A 20,670-nucleotide genomic window follows, 5' to 3' on the forward strand; every position below is an offset into this window, starting at 1 on the left:
TCAGGAATAATGCAAGGACAAAAGGAATTGATGAAAGTGAGTGTAATAAGATAAGAAAGTAGAAATATGTGCATCCAAATCACAAAGTATATACATATTTACAAATGTAGGGACACTGCCCAGTCCTCAATGTTTGTGGGCCACAGGGCCACATTCAAAGTCCAAGGCCCCACTTTACTCCTGCAACAACACAGAGAGAACACTGCAGGGGCATCAGGTCGAAAATAGGCAGGCACCTCAGTGGAACAGGGAATGGGGGGGCACCTCAGCCGGCAGAGGGAACAACACCACTGGTCCTGGAGGGGGCAACATGCCCTGTGCGTGGTCCTGGGGAGTGCAAGGCCACAGTCTCTCAAATGGGTGACTTGCCCACATGCTCTGGAGGGGGCAACATGCCCTGTGCTTGGTCCTGGAGAGTGCAAGGCCACAGTCTCTCAAGGGGGTGACTTGCCCACATGCTCTGGAGGGGGCAACATGCCCTGTGCTTGGTCCTGGGGAGTGCAAGGCCATGGTCCCTCAAGCGGGTGACTTGCCCACTGGTTCTGGAGGGGGCATCGTTCCCTGTGAGCTTCATCCTGGGTAGGATAGGGTGATTGGATGGCATCTCCACTGGTTCTGGAGGGGGCATCGTGCCCTCTGAGCTTCATCCTGGGGAGGATAGGGTGAGTGGATGGCATCTCCACTGGTTCTGGAGGGTACATCGTGCCCTGTGAGCTTCATCCTGGGGAGAATAGGGTGAGTGGATGGCATCTCTACTGGTTCTAGAGGGGGCATTGTGCCCTGTGATGCAGGTATTGGGGAGTACAAGGCCACAGTCTCTCAAGTGGGTAACTTGCCCACTGGTTCTGGAGCAGGCATTGTGCCCTGTGAGCTTCATCCTGGGGAGGATAGGGTGAGTGGAAGTCATCTCCACTGGTTCTGGATGGGGCATCGTGCCCTGTGAGCTTCATCCTGGGGAGGATAGGGTGAGTGGATGGCATCTCCACTGGTTCTGGAGGGGGAATCGTGCCCTGTGATGCAGATATTGGGGAGTGCAAGGTCACAGTCTCTCAGTTGGGTGTCATACCCACTGGATTTGCAGAGGGTCAGGCCGCACAACAGCCCATGGACGCAGGTCTAATGAATGTCCGTCGGCGGTGACGGCTGTTCAGTGGTGGCAGTGGTGCTGCTGCTGGTGGTGGTGGGGGGGAGCTCCAGCCCATCCTCTGCAGTCTCGGACTGCTGACCAATGGTGCAGCTGGTGGTGGTGGTGGGGGGGGAGGCTCCAGCCCATCCCCTGCAGCCTCGACGGCTGCCCAATAGTGCTGCTGCTGCTGGTGGTGGGGGGAAGCTCCTGCCCATCCCCTGCAGCCTCAGACACCTGCCCAATGGTGCTGGTGGCACTGCTGATGGTGGTGGTGGTGGCGGTGCTGGTAACGGTGCTGCTGGTGGTGGTGGGGGGAGGCTCCAGCCCATCCCCTGCAGCCTCGGACGGCTGCCCAATGCTGCTGGTGGCGGTGGTGGTGGGGGGAAGCTCCTGCCCATCCCCTGTAGCCTCTGACGGCTGCCCAATGGTGCTGGTGGCGGTGCTAGTGGCGGTGTTGCTGGTGGTGGTGAGGGGAGGCTCCAGCCCATCCCCTGCAGCCTCGGATGGCTGCCCAATGCTACTGGTGACAGTGCTGGTAGTGGTGGGAAGCTCCTGCCCATCCCCTGCAGCCTCAGACAGCTGCCCAATGCTGCTGGTGGCAGTGCTGGAGGTGGTGGGGGAAGCTCCTGCCCATCCCTTGCAGCCTTGGATGGCTGCCCAATGGTGCTGGTGGCAGTGCTGGTGGTGGTGGTGGGAAGCTCCTGCGCCTCCCCTGCAGCCTCCGGCAGCTGCCCAATGGTGCTGGTGGGGTGTTGGTGGTGGTGGGGGGGAAGCTCCTGCCCATCCCCTGCAGCCTTGGGCGGCTGCACCACCATGGTTGGTGGTGGGGGCTCCGACTGAGTCCCAGCACCAGGCCCCTTGTCCTTCCTTCCTGCAGCACTTGGGGCAGGCTCCTTGCCCTTCCTTCCTGCAGCACTTGGGGCAGGCTCCTTGCCCTTCCTTCCTGCAGCACTTGGGGCAGGCTCCTTGCTCTTCTTTCCTTTTGCAGCACATGGGGCAGGCTCCTTGCCTTCCTTCCTGCAGCACTTGGGACAGGCTCCTTGCCCTTCCTTCCTGCAGGACTTGGGGCAGGCACCCTTTCCGTCTGGCTGGCTGGTGGCCGGGATCCTTTCACACCTGGAGTTGCAGGGGACCCTACTGTGCCCGTGGTCTGGGTGGCTGAGGTGCTTGCCTGGGTTTTGGCCAACCTGGCCTGACTTGAAGGATGGGGGGGGTGGGGGAGGGATGAGGTCAATGATGGAGAGGAAAAGCTTCTTAGGGACATTGGGGCGGAAGAGGGAGAATGTTTGGGAGTGGAGGAAGAGGGAGTTGTTTTAGGAGGTGTCCGTCTGCTGTGTTTGGGTGCATGGGCTGGATGCTGTTGTTAGGAGGATGGCTGTTGGGTGTTTGAGTGCTTGCGTTTGTGTAATTTGGGAGGAGGGGGCACAGACACAGTGGGAGGGGACACAGGGGCCGTATGCATGGATGTGGTGTCTGCCAGTGAGGTTTGTGATCTGATAGGTGTGCTGGTGATGGGGTAGTGGATGAGGATGTAGTGCATGCAGGTGTGAGTGTAGATGCAACTGGGAGGGAGGTGGAGGACTAGGAGGAGGGGGACACAGTGGAGGCAGTGGATGATGGGATGACTGCATCTGGTTGGTGTGAGTGCCTGTGGGATGAAGTGTGGTGCTTGTGTTTGCCATGTCCACTCTTGTGTGTTGTCCTGTGTGCATGCTCGTCTGCCTCTGTGCTTGGGATAGGTTGGGGTTGAGGGGAATGGGAATGGGAATGGGAAAGAGACGTTGGAGGGGGGAGGGGAGAAACAGGGACAATGGCTGCCATCAGAGGAGGCCAGAGCCTGGATTGATCTCTGTTGGGCTGCCAAGCCAGTGTGAATGCCCTCCAGAAATGCATTGGACTGTTGCATTTGGGCTGCCAGCTCCTGGATGGCATTCACAATGGTTGACTGCCCAACAGAGATGGATCGCAGGAGGTCAATAGCCTCCGCACTCAGGGCAGCAGGGCTCACTGGGGCAGGGCCTGAGGTGCCTGGGGTGAAGGAAATGCCCACTCTCCTGGGTCAGCGGGCATGGACTATTTGCTGAGGGGCTGCTGGGAGGGTGGTGCTGGTACAGGGGTGGCGGCTGTAACTCTAGCTGGGATGGTCACAGAGGTGTCTGCTACCACCAGGGAGCTTCCATCGGAGGAGGTATCCGTGTCCGAACTGTCCCCTCCAGTCTCCGCTGTGGTGCTCCGCTCGCCCTCCGTCCCACTGGTGCCCTCAGCGTCTATGGACTCAGCCTCCTGGGTCCTGGGGAATGCAGCTCCCTCTGTCTCCGGTGCCTCTGCTCCTCCGGCAGATGACGCTAATGCACATAAGGACAGGATGACATACAAAAAGGAGGGGGGAGACAAAGGATACACTTGGTCAATGGCTGCACCAACATTGGCCTACACAACAGCACCCTCACACACAGGGGGCAGCCCTACGCACTAGGCAATGGACTACCAGTTACAATGCTAGTCACCAGGCCATGGGTAGGGACACATACCGCCAACTGCAGCATACATGAGACCCACACACCCCTGCCCAGTAGTGGATGCCTACTAGCTAGGTTGGAGGAATATCACATCAGAACCCTGCCCAACATGGGACCTACTCTGCAATGTCAGGCCTGGTCTAGGGGCACCGACAGGCCCACATCCCCCACCCGGATACCACCCCACCAGGCGTAAGTTGTAATGAAGGGCACTGTACTCACCCCCTTGTAGCTGCTGTGATGCTCCCAAGCTCTGGATAGGCCACTGCCAGTATGCAGGCCATCAGGGGGTCAGGGTTCGACGGGCATCCCTTCCTCGTTGGGAGGCCATCCCCAGCTGGGCCTCTGCCGTCTTCCGTGCCCAGCGTCTCAGGTCCTCTCACTGTTTCCGACAGTGGGTGCTCTGCCTGCTGTAGACCCCCAGGGTCCGCACGTCCTTGGCAATGGCACGCCATATACCCTTCTTTTGATGTGCGCTGAACTGCAGAAAAAAACACACAGGGAAAGGTATTAGTCAGACCGTCCTGCCTGTTACACTCATGGTCCACCATGCCCCTTCATATCCCCATTAGCACAGACATGGCCCTGCATACATGCTGCACGCCGCCCAGGGGACATCCACCACCCCCCCACACGAGGCCTGTGCACACACACCACTCCATGAATTCATGCCCCATGCATCGTGCTCACAGTGTACTCACCTGTTGGTCTGGAGGCCCATACATCAGTCGGTACTGGGGTAGGACCCCATCCACCAGTTTCTCCAACTCCGCCGAGGTGAAGGCAGGGGCCCTTTCCCCAGTCACGAGAGCCATGGTAGGTTCCAGACACAGGTCACAGACTGCCGGCGTACATCACCATTGGCCACTGTAACCCATAGGCCCAATGATAACCAAAGAGGAGTTGCCCGGCGATTCTCGAACACCTCCAGCAACGGCACACAACGTCAGTGGAATTACCTCACTTCCACCTGGCCCTCCATACTGGACAGGCGGACGCCATTTCAGGGGGGAGTGGGGGCAGGCCATGGATCCTAACTGCGTCACCGTTCACATTTTCACATTCTGGACATATGGCACCATAATATTGTACGAATCACAATATGCATTGTACTGTAGTGGTTACAATGTACAGATAATGACCAGCTGCTCACTCCTTTGCCCCATGGAATGCAACCGCTGTGGATGAATCAAAGATGGAGACATACCCCCGTGTACAGACCCCTGGTGGACTTGGCAACAATGGAGGACAGGCACATTATCCTCACCTATAGACTTGACAGGGCCACAATCACAGAGCTGTGTGCCCAATTGGAGCCTGACCTGATATCTGCTATCCGTCACCCCACTGGCATCCCCCCCTCTTGTGCAAGTGCTATCAGTACTCCATTTCCTGGCAACTGGTTCTTTCCAAGTGACGGTGGGCTTGGCAGCAGGAATGTCACAGTCAATGTTCTCAATAGTACTGACCAGAGTGTTGTCTGCCCTGATCAAACACATGTGCAGCTACATCGTTTTCCCCCAGGTTGTGGATTTGGCCACTGTGAAGGCTGACTTCTATGCAATGGGACATATCCCCAACATCATTGGTGCGATTGATGGGACACATATTGCATTTGTCCCCCCTCCCCGGCGAAATGAACAGGTCTTAAGAAATCGCAAAAGTTATCACTCTATGAATGTGCAGATGGTGTGTTTGGCGGACCAGTATATCTCCCATGTCAATGCTAAGTATCCAGGCTCAGTGCATGATGCTTTTATCCTGAGGAATAGCAGCATAAGGGTTAGTGTGCGGCTAACAGTAGTCCCTCGATATTTGCAGGTGACTCTGGTTACCCCAACCTATAATGGCTATTGACCCCTGTGAGGAATGCCAGGACAAGGGCAGAAGAATGTTACAATGAGGCACATGAGCGAACCAGAAGGATAATAGAAAGAACCTTCGGCCTCCTGAAGGCCAGGTTTCGTTGCCTCCATCTAACAGGTGGATCCCTGTGCTACTCCCCCAAGAAGGTCTGCCAGATCATTGTGGCATGCTGTATGTTGCACAACCTTGCCTTGCGACGCCATGTGTCTTTTCTGCAGGAGAAGGCTGGAGATGGCCGTGTGGCAGCAGTGGACCCTGTGGACAATGAAGAACAGGAGGCAAAGGATGAGGATGAGGACAACAGAGGTGCAGTCATTCGCCAATACTTCCAATGACACACAGGAAAGACAGTGTTATTCCTCATTTCATTGACAGTTTGATGTGTGACATTGTCACTGGCAGGCTGTGAATTCCTACTGCTATGGCCACTCACTGTACCCATTGGCATCACTTTTTGCAATGTTGGTACCCCACTATTGCTTCTGGTGTGTTCACTGCAGCCAACTACAGGTCTTTCCTATGTAAACATTACTGTACAGTTGAATTGCAATGTTTGAACCTTGTTAGAGGAATACATTTTGAAATAATTTGACATACTCCATACTTGTATTTTATCTAAGTGTGTTTATTGCAGTGCTCTGATGAAAAGATGGAAGTGCAATGGGCTGGGGGGATGATGGAGGAAAGTCCAGGTTAGAGTCCAGTCTATTTGTAGCACAGGTGCAATGTCCAGAGGGGCATAGGAAGGGGAGTAATGGCAGTTCAAGGTGGACAGGGTAACAGAGAGGAACATAAGGGTGACAATCAGGAGAGTCTTATTTCCTGGCAGGGGTCTTGGCAATAGTCTCTGGCTTCTGCCTGGATTGCAGGGAATGTTTGCGTGGTGGTTCTCCTTCTGCAGGGGGGGGGGTGCTAGTGGCCTGTGGGTTCTGTGGCAGGGCCTCCTGTCCACTAGCGGAGGTAGAGGGCTGTTCAGTAGTCTGGCTAGTGTCAGGGGCCCGCTGTTGTGCCTCTGCCTCCCTCATACTGTTGGCCACGTCTGCCAGCACCTCCGCAATGGAGACCACGGTGGTGTTAATGGACTTCAAGTCCTCCCTGATCCCCAGGTACTGTCCCTCCTGCAGCCGCATGTTCTCCTGCATCTTGTCCAGGATCTGGCCCAGCGTATCCTAGGAATGTTGGTATGCTCCCAGGATCACAGTGAGTGCCTCCTGGAGAGTCGGTTCCCTGGGCCTGTCCTCCCCCTGGCACACAGCAGTCCTCCCAGCTTTCCTGTTGTCCTGTGCCTCCATCCCCTGAACCGTGTGCCCACTGACCCCAGGTCCCTGATTGTCTTGGGTTTGTGTTGTGCCCTGGGGCCTCTGTAGTGGTGGACACACTGCTGATTGACGTGTCCTGGGGACAGAGGTATGGGCCCGCTGGGTGGGTGCTGTGGTGGTGTTTCCTGAGGGGGGAGGCTCTGTGGTGGTGTGAGAGTGTGCCTGGGTAACCGACTGTTCGGAGGTCTCCTGATGGGCCAGATTGGTCATCCAGATCCAGGCGACCAGAGCTGCAGTCATTACGGTGGGCCTCTTCTGTGGGGGGACTGGATGTTGCTGGCACCTCTTCTCTGGTGATATTGGGTGGGGTACCTGTGGGGATGTAAATGCATTGTTATTGTTTCTGTGTGTGACATATTGTGGATGGGTGTGTTGCCCTCTATGGTTGTTATTGCCCTGGCAGCTTTGCTTTGTGTGAGTTGTTATTTGGTGGGCTAGCTGATTCTCTCTAGTGTGCATGCTGTAGTGATAGGTGTCCATGCAGGTCTGTGAGTGGTGTCCATGCATTGATATGGCATGCAGGGCTTGGCATTGGGATGAGTGGGTTGTGATGGTGGGGTGTGTGGGTAGTGGTGGAGTGATGGGAGTGAGGGTGGAGGTATGTTATGGCATGCAGGTAGTGGGGTGATAGTAGTATAGAGTTCACTTACCAGAGTCCAGTCCTCCTGCTACTCCTGCCAAGCCCTCAGGATGCATGATTGCCAAGACTTTCTCCTCCCAAGTTGTTAGTTGTGGGGGAGAAGGTGGGGGTCCACCGCCAGTCCTCTGTACAGCTAGTTGGTGTCTTGCTGCAATAGAAAGTACCTTCCCCTGTAGGTCGTTCCACCTCTTCCTGATGTCATCCCTTGTTGTTGGGTGCTGTCCCACGGCGTTCACCCTGTCCACGATTCTCCGCCATAGCTCCATCTTCCTAGCAATGAATGTCTGCTGCACCTGTGATCCAAATAGCTGTGGCTCTACCCGGATGATTTCCTCCACCATGACCCTTAGCTCCTCCTCAGAGAATCTGGAGTGTCGTTGTGGTGCCATGGGTGTAGTGTGAGTGGTGTGGGTGAGGATGTGTAGGGTGCTGTGTTGGGGTGTGTGATGTGAGGTGGTGGGTGGTGTATAAGGTGATGGTGGTTTGTGACTCTGGTTGTGTGGGTGCTCTTGCTATCTCTCTCTGTTGGCAATTATTTATTGTCTTAAAGGGTTGTGGGTAATGTGGGTGTGTGTTTTATTGTGGTGTGGGTGTTGTGTGTGTACAGGTGTCAGGTGTGTGTAGTTTGAATTGCCCAATGTGGTGCTGTTTTGTTTGTGTGTGTGTATTTTGAGTGTGGCGGTATGTACTGCCGATGGTTTACCGCCGTTGAATGTCCACTGTGGTGATTCGTGGGTCATAATGGTGTGGGCGTACTTCTGTTGGCATAACTGTGTGGGTTTTGATACGGACAGTTTATCACTGACCTTTAGTGTGGCGGGTTTGTGTGTGTGTCTGAATAGTGACGGATTGGTGTGTGTGTGTGTGGCATAATATAGTTAGCGGATATCTGCTGCTGCGATGGTATGTTGGCGGCAGTCAGCATGGCGGTAAGTGGGATTTACCGCCAATGTCATAAAGAGGGCCTCAGTGTTACAAAAATAAAGGTACTTTCTTTTGGTGACACAAATACCAAAAATACCATGGAGACTATACTCCCTTAGGAGGTAAGTAACACACAAATGATATACACTAGTATGCAGAAATAGGCATAAAAACAGTTAGAAAACAGTGCAATTAGTGAAAATCATAATAATTAGGAATGGGCCTGGGGAGCACAAACCATACACTAAGAAAGTGAAATGTGAAAGTCAGTCACCCACCTAGGCAAGTGTAGTGTGTAGAGGGGAGCTGGAAGTACTAGAAAAGCCCAAAGGTACGTACGACAACCCACCCCAGCGACCAGGAAAGCAGGAGTAATTCACAGTAACTTTCCCAGAACACACACAAAAATGAGAAGAATTATGCAAAACCCAGAAGAGACTGCAAGACACCAATAGTGGATTCCTGGACAAGAAGACCTGTGAAGAAGGGGACCAAGTCCAAGAAGTACAGAAGTGTCGAGGAAGAGCAGGAGCGCCTGCTAACCCAGATAAAGGTGCAAAAGGTGAACCACCGTTGAAGAAGAAAAGTAGGCACTACACCCAATAAGACGAAGTCGGGTTCCTAAAGGATGCAAGTGATTTTGCACGCCAGATGGAGGATTTCAGTTGGGTTCACGTCCTCAGAGTCTGCCAACAAGCCTTGGTACACGCAAAGCTTGCGTTTAGTGGAAAATGGCCTGCTGGGGACCAGGAAGGACCTGATGGATTCTACCCAGGAGAGGGAGTCAGAGGGGGTCCTCAGGGACACAGGGAGCCCACAGAAGACCAGGCAGCGCACACAGGAATCCCACAGGATGGGGACAAGAAAGTTGCAGAAGAGGCCCATGCAGCACTACGACAAAGGCTCCCACGCCGCCGGAGAACCACTCAGGATGCTGTGCGTCACAGGATAGACTGCTGGGGGCCGAAGCTTCCAGCTGCATGAAGATCTTGGAGGAAAAATGCCAACAAGCCTTGGCAGCTGCAAAACATACAGTGCATGGGGTTACTGTCTTGCATGGGGAAGCAAGGTCTTACCTCCACCAGAGTGGACAGCTGGAAGAGAGGACCATTGGGACCACTTCAGTCCACCACCATGATGCAGGATCCATGCAGCTCAGCAGGAGAGGGGATCCAAGCAGCCAGTAGTCATTGTAGTTGGTGCCTGCAGAAGCAGGGGAGTGACTCCTTCACCCCAAGGGAGATACCTTCTTTCTTCTGATACAGGCTGAAGAATGGCTGTCCTCAGATGATGCACGACTGGGAAATTGTTGCAGTTGCTGGAAGGAGCCGGAGATACAATGTTGTAGGAGGATTCTTGCTTCTTTGTTGCAGCTGGTAGGGTCCTGAAGAGTCCAGAATCGGTTTCTTCAGTCAGAAGTCAAAGTGAAGGGTGCAGAGGATTCCTGCTGGAATCTTGCAATCTGAGTCTGAGGAACCACCCAAAGGAGAGACCCTAAATAGCCCTGAAAGGGGGATTGGTCACCTAACCAGGTAAGCACCTATCAGGGGAGGGCTCTGACGTCACCTGCTGCCACTGGCCACTCAAATGCTCCCAGAATTCCTTGACAACCTTGAATCCAAGATGGAAAAACCCAGGGACCCTCTGGAGGAGCTCTGAGCACTACCCCTGGGGTGGTGATGGACAGGGGAGTGGTCACTCCCCTTTCCTTTGTCCAGCTTCATGCCAGAGCAGGCACTGGGGGTCCCTGAACTGGTGTAGTCTGGTTTATGCAAGGGTGCACCAAGTGTGCCCTTCAAAGCATTTCCAGGGGCTTGGGGAGGCTACCCCTCCCAAGCCTGTAACACCTATTTCCAAACGGAGAGGGTGTAACACCCCTATCCCAAAGAAAATCCTTTGTTCTGCCTTCCTGGGCTTGAGCTTTTCAAGCAACAGGATGGCAGAAACCTGTCTGGGAGGTGGCAGCAGCTTGGGCTGCCTGGAAACCCTCACAAGGCTGTAATGGTAATACTGTGGGGTCATCTAAGGAGCCCCCAGAGTGCATGGAATCATACAACCAATGCTTGCAAAAGCCTTGGAGTATGATTGCAACATGTTTGATACCAAACATGCCTATGTTCGGAGTTTCCATTATGTAGCTGGACATAGGTGGTGACCTATGTCCAGTGCACGTGTAAAATGGCGTCCCCGCACTCACAAAGTCTGGGAAAATAGGCCTGCAGTTCGTGGCGGCACCTCTACTAGTGCAGGGGTGCCCTTGCACACAGGTACTTTGCACTGTGCCTTATGGGCTGGAAGGCCTGCCAGAGGGGTGACTTATAAGTGACCTGGTGTTGTGAAAAGTGGCAGTGAAAGGGTGATTGCACCTTTTCACACAGGCTGCAATGGCAGTCCTGCAGAAGCCTTTGCATGGGCTCCTTTTGGTTGCAAAATATATGTTGCAGCCCGTAGGGATCCACTGGAACCCTGAGTACCTAGGTACCATATACTAGGGACTTATAAGGGGGCACCAGTATGCCAATTGTGGGTGAAATACAGAGTTTTGGAAGAGTGAGAGCATAATCACTGGGGTCCTGGTTAGCGGGATCACAGTGAACACAGTCAAGCACACTGACATCAGTGGGTAACCATGCCAAGAAAGAGGGCACTTTCCTACATTAAGAATCCTGTTTCTAATAGCAACCTTGATATCTAATTAAAGTACAATTCATAAAAGTATAACTGATTGGTAGGCCGAGGCTGGCCTGCAGAGAAATAATTGACACTTTCACAGAAGCTGACCAGGATCCCAAACTCTAGAGTCGTTTTCAAAACTTAGTGGGGGACTGATGGAGATGAGAGCCCTGATGATGCCCTGAAATGCTGTGGTACAAGAGCATGCACTTTAATCTGTGAAGAGTGTGACACTGAGGTGCACTAGATTGAAAAAGACCAGTGCATGTTACCATCAGCACCTAGAAGAGGTCTGCCCCATTCTGACCGGCACCAGTGAATTTGTGCACCATGCTGGTGCCATTAAAAAGTGGTAGTATGTGATTGCTTGACTACATCAGTGAGTTTGGGCGAATGGTGAAATTCCATCTCTCAGTGCACTGCTCATGTGGAGGGTCGGTGACAGGACTCCCTCGCCCTCTGTTACTTACCACAGAACAGTCATAGACATTGGTTGCTGGCTACCATAAAGTGAGAATTTCACTCACTTTATAATATACATCTACTCTGCATTTGCGCTGCCATTTAGAAGAGCGACAATCAATTATTTAAGATGTGAATACTTATCTTTGTGCAGACACTATGGGACTCATTACAAGTCTGGCGGTCACTAGACCGACAAACTCGCGGATGGCGGTCGGACCGCCACATTACAACCCTGGTGGCCGGGCTGCCAGGGAACCACCAGCTCCGCGAGGATCGGCGATCCCGGTGGTCTGGCAGTGTTGGCGGTCCTAATCCGCCAGGGCAGCACTGCCCTGGGGATTACGACCCCGTCTCCACCAGCGGTTTCATGGCAGTACCACTGCCATGAAAATTCTGGCAGAGAATGGGTGCAGGGGGCCCCAGAGGGGTCCCTGCACTGCCCATGCCCTTGGCAGTGCCCCTACCCCCTGGCCAGCACCATCACAATGTTCACTGTCTGCTTTGCACTATGATGGCAACCTCCCCAACGGAAGTTCGGCGGATGGTGTAAATCGTCCTCCAAACTCATAATCAGCCCCTAAGTGAGGAGTTTTCCAAGACAAAGGGGACTAAAACCCTGTACATAATGCTAGAAATAAGGATAGAAACGACACAGGAAGTGACTCCTATGCACTGCTGAACCATATCTATCACCTAACACCTTACTCCATAGACGTCACAGAGGGAGGAGTGGAATCAGAGATAAGAGGTTATTGAAAAGAGAGCTGTGATCCTCTTTGTTCTTTTTCTCGGAACCTGGACTCTGGAATTCCTCCCAAAACGTAAATGTCATCAAAGCACCCTTAAAGGCAGTTGTTATGTTCAGAAGCTATCACTGGAATCAGGAAAAAACTGTTGACCATGACACCATGTCAACCGGCCACAAAAATGCAAAAGTTAACTTTATAATCCTTAGTGGCAGAGCTTAGGGAAACCAAAGTCCCAATTGCTAAATTCAACAATACCTCAAATGGAAATTTTCAATAAATAAAATCTATATTCATCTGACATCTCTTCGTTCAACAGATATCTAAACTCCATGGAGATGCACATAGAAGAAGTGGAAATGATCCTCCTAATTATGGATGTAGAATGAACCGAACTGAGACAGAGATACATGGTTCTTACATGACCGAACAATTAAGTTGGAAAATTGATGCAGGTGTGACAATATACATACATGTGGTCTACCAGAGGATGCCAAAAAGAATGGCAAGGTGGGATTTCTGATATCTCCCCTACCTGTCTTACTTTCCATTGGAATTCCATAGAGCCCACAGAATTCGTCCCAGAACCACAAATACATCCAATGTCCTAAGACCTAGAAGACTCCCCAGTAAAGGAAAAATTATTATCTTGCCTTCATGAAGGCATATTGTACCTATAGCTCCCTACTAACATGCAATGAGTCACTTGATTCCCGATAACTCAAAGACAAATCTATCCAACATACCTTTTTAGCTGGACAATTAACTTTCCCAACTCGAGCTCTATATCATTGCACCCCTGACCAAATCATGATAAGTTCTCCAATATCCATTCTGCTTTCCTCAAATAGACAAACATTTTACCAGTATCTCTCTACCTCTTGGCCAACAACTAAGGTGTTCAGAAACACAATCAGAATGTAAATATTGGTCCTCCATCTTTCTAACTATATTATTTCATGCTCCATGCATGTCCCAGGGCAAAAATATTGTGACCAGAATGATTTGAAAGACTAAAATGTATTACTACACCTCTGTGTTTTCCTAACAATGCCCCACCACAGCCCATTTTAAAACATACCAAGCCTGATCCATAGAAAATAATTCACATTGGCAATCAAGATTGACATTATAAAGCTGCCACACCATACATATTTGAGAATACTATCCCTCAGACATGTCAGAAAGTCCTTATGCCCTGACTGGTTACTTCTAATGTCCCTACACCCTGTATCCTTCCACAGTGAAAACGCTTGTTTCTGAAAATGCCCCCATTTATACTCCTACCTTTAATCATGCAGAGTACCTATGGAGAAAGGCCTCTGGTTCTAGCCTCTCTCAAAGTCAATGGCCTCTCACAATATGTCAAAGAAAAAAAAAAACTTCCTAGCCTCCAAATTAGCTGACATTACATTACTAAAGAAAATACATCCCTCACAAAAGGTTATGAGAAACTTATGAGAGACTGTATGAGAAAAGTAATGATTAGGAGCTGATGATCAGATGAGCTGGTAACATCCACAGCCATCACCTCTATCAGAAAGAAATGTGGATTTGCAAATCGGTGGAGCTCAAAGTCCTTAAAAAGGGAACACATACAGAACCCTGCAAAAATATTTGCCATGTACAAACGTTTGTTTGTGGGATTAGTATATCCAATGGAAACAACTGACATCTCATCTCATAGCTCTCTGATTATGTTTGTGTGACACATTTTCAACCACAAAAAAATTGTGGTCCAAAAATATTGCTGCAATAATATCAACACTATATTGGTAAATGTATGTATTTAAGATTACCTAACATTATTGCAATTTAAAACAGAACTTCAATTATTTAAAAAAAAAGAATATATTTGAACAAAATATACAACATAAAAATAACATATAAAGATATAGCAGATGATTTACAATAGATAAAAGTCTATCTGTTCAGTATGAAAGACCTTTTAGGTTATACGTTTCCCAATACATTACAGTTCGCCAAAAACTTGAGAAAACCTTTCTAAAATTTCATACGTTTTTAAAGAAAATGTGTAAATTGCACATCATTGCATAACTTATCCCACTTTTAACATTTTGAAATGAATAATAATATAGTTGGTATTAATACAAATCCTTGAATATCATATATGATGTGTGTGCTGCAATTGAATTAGAAGTAACGTTTTTAGTTAAAAGCAGTGGCATTGCATAGTTATGATGTGACAACTTTTCCTCATATATTGATACCACAGCCAATATGTATTTGTAAGGCAGTTTGGGTGATATAATCAATATTGTAGCTAATTTCTTTAAAATACGTTTGTCTTATTAATTATTTTAAATGTATTAAATATTATTGGTAGTAGGCACACTTATCTATTTGACATCATTATGGAGTAGGTAATTGCATATTTTGCATGTGTGTGCATAAGTTACACATGCATGTATATGTTACTCTTACATAAGGTATGTAACCACGCACAAGTTGCACCAGCAACCTTTATTGACAAATTCAAGTTGCGTAAAAATAAGGCATAACAACAGTGTTACCAACAAAGCATTTTGTAACCCAACCAATACACCTACTTTTCATGGGTAATGCTGGGTAGGATAATGCAAATGATAAGGGTGTTCATATTTTGTGATGTTAGATTTGTTGTTAGTACCTCTAATCTCTTAAAGGTAATACAATTTAAAGTAACTCTGAGTGACCATATGTTAAGGAATTTCAGGAGCCCCAAATTTCACAGGGTGGAGTAAAAACTGACGAATCACAGAAAAATATTTTTGTTTGACAGAAAAAATGTATTCTTCATTTTTTAGAACAAATTAGTGGTTAAAAAGGTATTCTTTATTTTAAAACAATTAATTGCATAAGTCAGTTGCAGACTTGTGCCATTTATCATACACTTTCATTAAAGTAAGCGCTTATTCTTCGTGAATTGCATGAACATAAGCAAAAATCTTCAGAAATTCTTAAAATCTCTGTGCAATATGAGGTGTAGGTTAAAAACACTGTTGAACATAAATTAACATTATCAAGAGTTGCAATGCTTTAATAAATCGGCCCCTAATTTTCTCAATTAAAATCAACTATTCTTATCTGTACATATAACTTTAATAAAGATGAGTTGAATAATAAAACAAATTATATTATAAATAATTAAATTATTGGGTAAATATCATGTATCACTTTTATGAAACAATTATCTTTTGAAAATGTATAAACACATTCTAATATTTAAAAAAAAACAATAGCACATATTTAAAAAAAAACACACAAAATGTATTAAAAGAAATACAATAATTAAAATGATATACTTTTACAATAAATAGGTTCAAAATATCATAACATTTCTCCAGAATGAAGTAATGTGTAGTTACCTATCACCGACACAAAAAGATTACAAAATAAACAAATACAGAATAATTCAAGCGTACTCTTATAAATGTAATATTACAATATTGATACATTGTTGGGAGGGACAGAGTTACTATTCTAACTGTAGCCTAAGAAATAATGGTGCAAGTGCATACATGGGTGGGGGATCAGTTTTACTGTTTTTATTCAGTTTAACAATTCTTTGGGTAAGTGTATACTTTGCCGAATGGGAAAAGTTACATTCCGACAAATAATAAGCAACATGCAAAACTCGGGATGGAGGTCGCTTATACTTTCCTAACTCTAATGTAAATAACATTGGAAAAGTGTGTGCATTGGTGGGGTAAAATGTTGTACTCTAACACCAGCCTAACAAACATTGGAGAAAATGCTTACATTGAGGAAGTTACATTTACTATTCTAATACTAATATGACAGCCATGAAGGAACATGCATAAATTGGTAGTCACATTTATGATTCTAACTCCAATCTCACAAATACTGGAGAAAATGCAGACGTTAGAAGGGTCAGATGTACTAATGTAACTCTAGTTCAAAAAAGAAAGAAAAAGTGCATGTATGAGGGCAGATATACTATTCTAATTCCACTCACACGGGAAAAGTGCAATAATTAGGGGGGGTCAGGGGATTTAATAATGTAACACCAGTAAGGCAACTATTGGGAAAAGAGCATACATTGAGGGGCAGTTCAAATGTACTGTTCTAAATCCAGTGTACCTCTAGGGAGAGTGCTAAAATTGGGGGTAGGATTATGTTTAGAATTTAAACTTCACAGACATTGGAAGGGGGCACACTTACTACCCTATCTCCATTCTAGCAAACATTGTGGTCAGTGTATATTTGAGGAAGACATTTTATATAATTCAAGTCTCACATACATTGGGGAAAGTGCATTTATCAGAGGTATCGAGAGGAGGGATTCACATGTATTACCCGAACTCGAGTCCAATGAACATGTATATCTGAGAGTAGAAATTTAGTCTGCTATCTCCAGTACAACAAATGTTGGACAAAGTACAGTATATACATTGGTTGTGTCAGAATTACTATTCTAACTCCACTCTAAGAAACTCTGTGAAAAGTGCACACATATGGAGGTTAGATTCACTAAACACAAATGATAGGAGGACTGTTAGACCTGACAGCCTTAGGGTGGTCATCCCCCAAATGTTTGCCTGCCTCTTTTCATTTTTCTGACCCTGTTGTTGCTGGTTTTAGGACTCTGCATACTTTACCACTGCTGTACAGTGCTAAAGTGTATTTGCTCTTTCCCCTAAACATGATACCATTGGTTCCTATCCAATTGGCATATTTAATTTACCCATTAGTCCCCAGTAAAGTGCACTACATGTGCTGAGGGCCTGCAAATTAAATGCTACTAGTGGGCCTGCAGTACATACATAGCCCCTTAACCATGTACCAAGCCTGCCATTGCAAGGCCTGTGTGTGCAGATTCACTGCCACTTCGACTTGGCATTTAAATCTACTTCCTAAGCTCTCCTTTGTCTACATATTGGTCACCCCTAAGGTAGGCCCTAGGTAACCCATAGGGCAGGGTGCTACATAAGTAAAATGCAGGGCATGTACTTATGTGTTTTACATGTCCTGGCAGTGAACAATTCACAAATTCGTTTTCCACTACTGTGAGGCCTGCTCCTCTCATAGACTAGCATTAGAACTGCCCTTATATACTTTTAAGTGGTAGATTCTGATCTGGAAAGAGTATCCATGTCATGTTTAGTATGGCCAGAATGATAATAAAAACTCCTGCTTACTGGTGAAGTTGGATTTAATATTATTATTTTAGAAATGCCACCTTTAGAAAGTGGGCATTTATCTCCACTTACTGCCATCTGGGCCTTACAGCCTGTCTCCAATCCATGTCTGGTCTGTGCTGGTTGCTCCCCTTGTGCATTCCACCCAGACAGCCATAAACACAAGACACTCAGTCACATCTGCATTCATATGCATACTAAATGGGTCTCCCTGGGCAGGGAGGGTGGAGGGGCTCTCTATCACATTACAAAGGCCAGTGGCCTGACCTCACACAAATGACTGATAACCCCCCACAGGGATCCTGGCAGACAAAAAACACTTCAAAACCACAGTTTGAAGTTTCCCCCGCTTCATAGGCATTTTTGGGCATATAACCTGGGTCTGTGACCCCACCAAATCAGACACTTCTGGATCTACACCTTAACTCTGTCAGAGGAACTGCCTGGCTGCCCAAGGGACTCATCTGGAGTGCTTTGCTGAGAAGGGCTGCTACCCTGCTTGTTGCCTTGCTGCCTGCTGGCCTCTGGCTGTGCTGAAAGGACTATACCTTCTGCAAAAGTGCTCGCCAAGGGCTTGGATTGACCTTGCCTCCTGTTCTGAAGTCTCAGGGCCAACAAAGACTTCATCTCCTAGCTTTTAACTAGTTTCCCGACTTCAGCGACACCAGTTATAACTTCAGCGATGCCATCACAGACGCCGCAACCTGCTCTAGCCCCATGGACTTCGCTGCACGCAATGACCATGGCCTGCAACCCAAGTCTGATGTTGCCGCGACGCAGCAGACGTCCCGCAATGTTATCGCGACACTATGAAGGCGATACATCACGTCTTGACTGACTGGATCTATCGACCCCACCAGGCCACAAGGAATCAACGCCTCGCCATGGATGTCGCACCAGCTCCTCCTGCAGCCAGACGGAACCTTCCCTGCCTCGCAGTACGGAACTGCTGCCTCATCTCCCCGGACGCCGTTAGGGACTGACACCACAAAAGCCCCAACGACGTCTCACCTCCACCACTCCGTGCAATGTCTTTGGTTCTTCATTTTCAGAGCTACTTTACCTGGGGGTCCCTGCGGCTCCGTGACCGATGCCTGTGATGTCGGACTATTGGGAAAGACTCCGTCAAGGACACCGTGATAGCCCCAGTTGGAGCTATTGTGTTTCTAAGCACTTTAGTGGGATTTAATCTTTAAAAATGTATAACTTTGCTTGTGTACATTAGATTTTCATTGTTTCAACCTTATTTTATCCAGATAGATATTCTCAATTTTTCTAAACCTGTGTGGTGTATTTTGTGGTGTTTTCATTGGGTTCTTGTATGAGTTATTGCACAGATACTTTACACGTTGCCTTCTACGTTAAGCCTGACTGCTCAGTGTCAAGCTACCAGGTAATGGGCACAGGATAATTTGGATTGTGTTACGACTTACCCTGACTAGAATTGTGGTCCTTACTTGGACAAAGGTGTATACCTCTGCCAACTAGAGACCCCATTTCTAACAAGGACCCATTAAACTTATTTTAGGAATGTAAAAAACATGAAAACATAAATTTCAATTCAGAATCTTAAAGTTTTAGGAGATAATTGAAATAGTTTAACATATTACAATATATGAAAATATTTTTTTAAATGTTAAAATTCTTAAATGATTTGAAACTAAACAGTAGTTTTCAAACCCACTCATAAAACACATACACGTAAAATAAATCTATTAAACTGTGTTATAATATTTACAAATAGTTTTCACTACCCATTTATTTAATTAATATACCTCCCAAACTGTAATTATAATTAAATATTATATATTTTTCAAATTAAACATATCTGTTAGACCGGTCATCCCTGGCGTGGTCTCCTCTGTCTTTTTTTGCTTTCGCTTCCCATGTTTAGGCTGTGTGCTGGATGCTGGTTTTGCTGTTTTTGGTACTCTGGGCACTTCACCACTGCTGACCAGTGCTAAAGTGCTAGTGCTCCTGTGTAAACTTTATGTGTAATTGGCTGTTCATGATTGGCATATTTGATTTACTTGTAAGTCCCTATTAAAGTGCACTAGAGGTGCCCAGGGCCTGTAAATCAAATGCTACTAGTGGGACTACAGCACTGGTTGGGCCGCCCACATGAGTAGCCCTGTAAACACGTCTCAGACCAGCCACTGCAGTGTTTGTGTGTGCAGTCTTGCACTGCCAATTCGACCTGGCAAGTGTACCCACTTGCCAGGCCTAAACCTTCCCTTTTTATACATGCAAGGCACTCCTAAGGAAGGCCCTAGGTAGCCCCATTGGCAGGGTGCAGTGTATGTTAAAGGTAGGACATGTACGGATGTGTTTCTACATGTCCTAACAGTGAAATACTGCTAAATTCGGATTTCACTGTTGCAAAGCATATCTGTCTCATATGTTAACATGGGTGTAACAAGTAATCCAAAGACTAGATTTAGTCTTAAATTGGTTCTTTATTAAGAGCATCCCATCTGCACTCGTCAAGACACCAGCTCCACCAACTTTCTGCCTTGGGGAATGGAACTCCCCTCACATTCTACATTATATGTGCAGTGTAGTTCAGAAACACATACCACACACCTTCCCCCATTCAATTTGACATACTCTACAAACTGATAACCAACAAAACAAAACATTACAATAAATACAACAAAGAACATGTCATAGAACAAAGAATAAATAAACAGTAATTAACCACAACAATGATAACTATTCTTAGTAGATACTACACTGTTTATGAAATCACTACCTATTCACATTCTTTTGACTTTACAACTCTATTCAAATTCCATATTCCACCATCCTTAATTTTAACAGCATTCCTGAAAAGTTTAATAACTTTGAATGGAACCATAAACTTGCTTCCATTCTTACAGAATGTAGGTTTCTTTTCTAGAACAACATCTCCCACCGATATATCAACATTTGCCACACTCTTCCTGACATCATAATATTCCTTATGCCTCTCTACACATTTCTTGTCACTTTCATTTCTACCTTTCATTTCTGCCCAGGTAACACAATCATTTTTACCCCAAGAAACCCAACCAGGTGCCAACTCAGTGTTAACTTTATGACCTCTAAACACCTCAAAAGGAACTTCTCCTGTCGTTGTGTGGGAAGTAAACCTGCATGCATGCAAAAATTTCTTCAAGCCTTCTTGTCAACTCCTGCCAGCCGATACTCCCAATTGTACACATTCCTTAACCCCTTCGCTGCCAGGCCTT

This window comes from Pleurodeles waltl, chromosome 8 (genome assembly GCF_031143425.1).
Source record: "Pleurodeles waltl isolate 20211129_DDA chromosome 8, aPleWal1.hap1.20221129, whole genome shotgun sequence".
NCBI lineage: Eukaryota > Metazoa > Chordata > Amphibia > Caudata > Salamandridae > Pleurodeles > Pleurodeles waltl.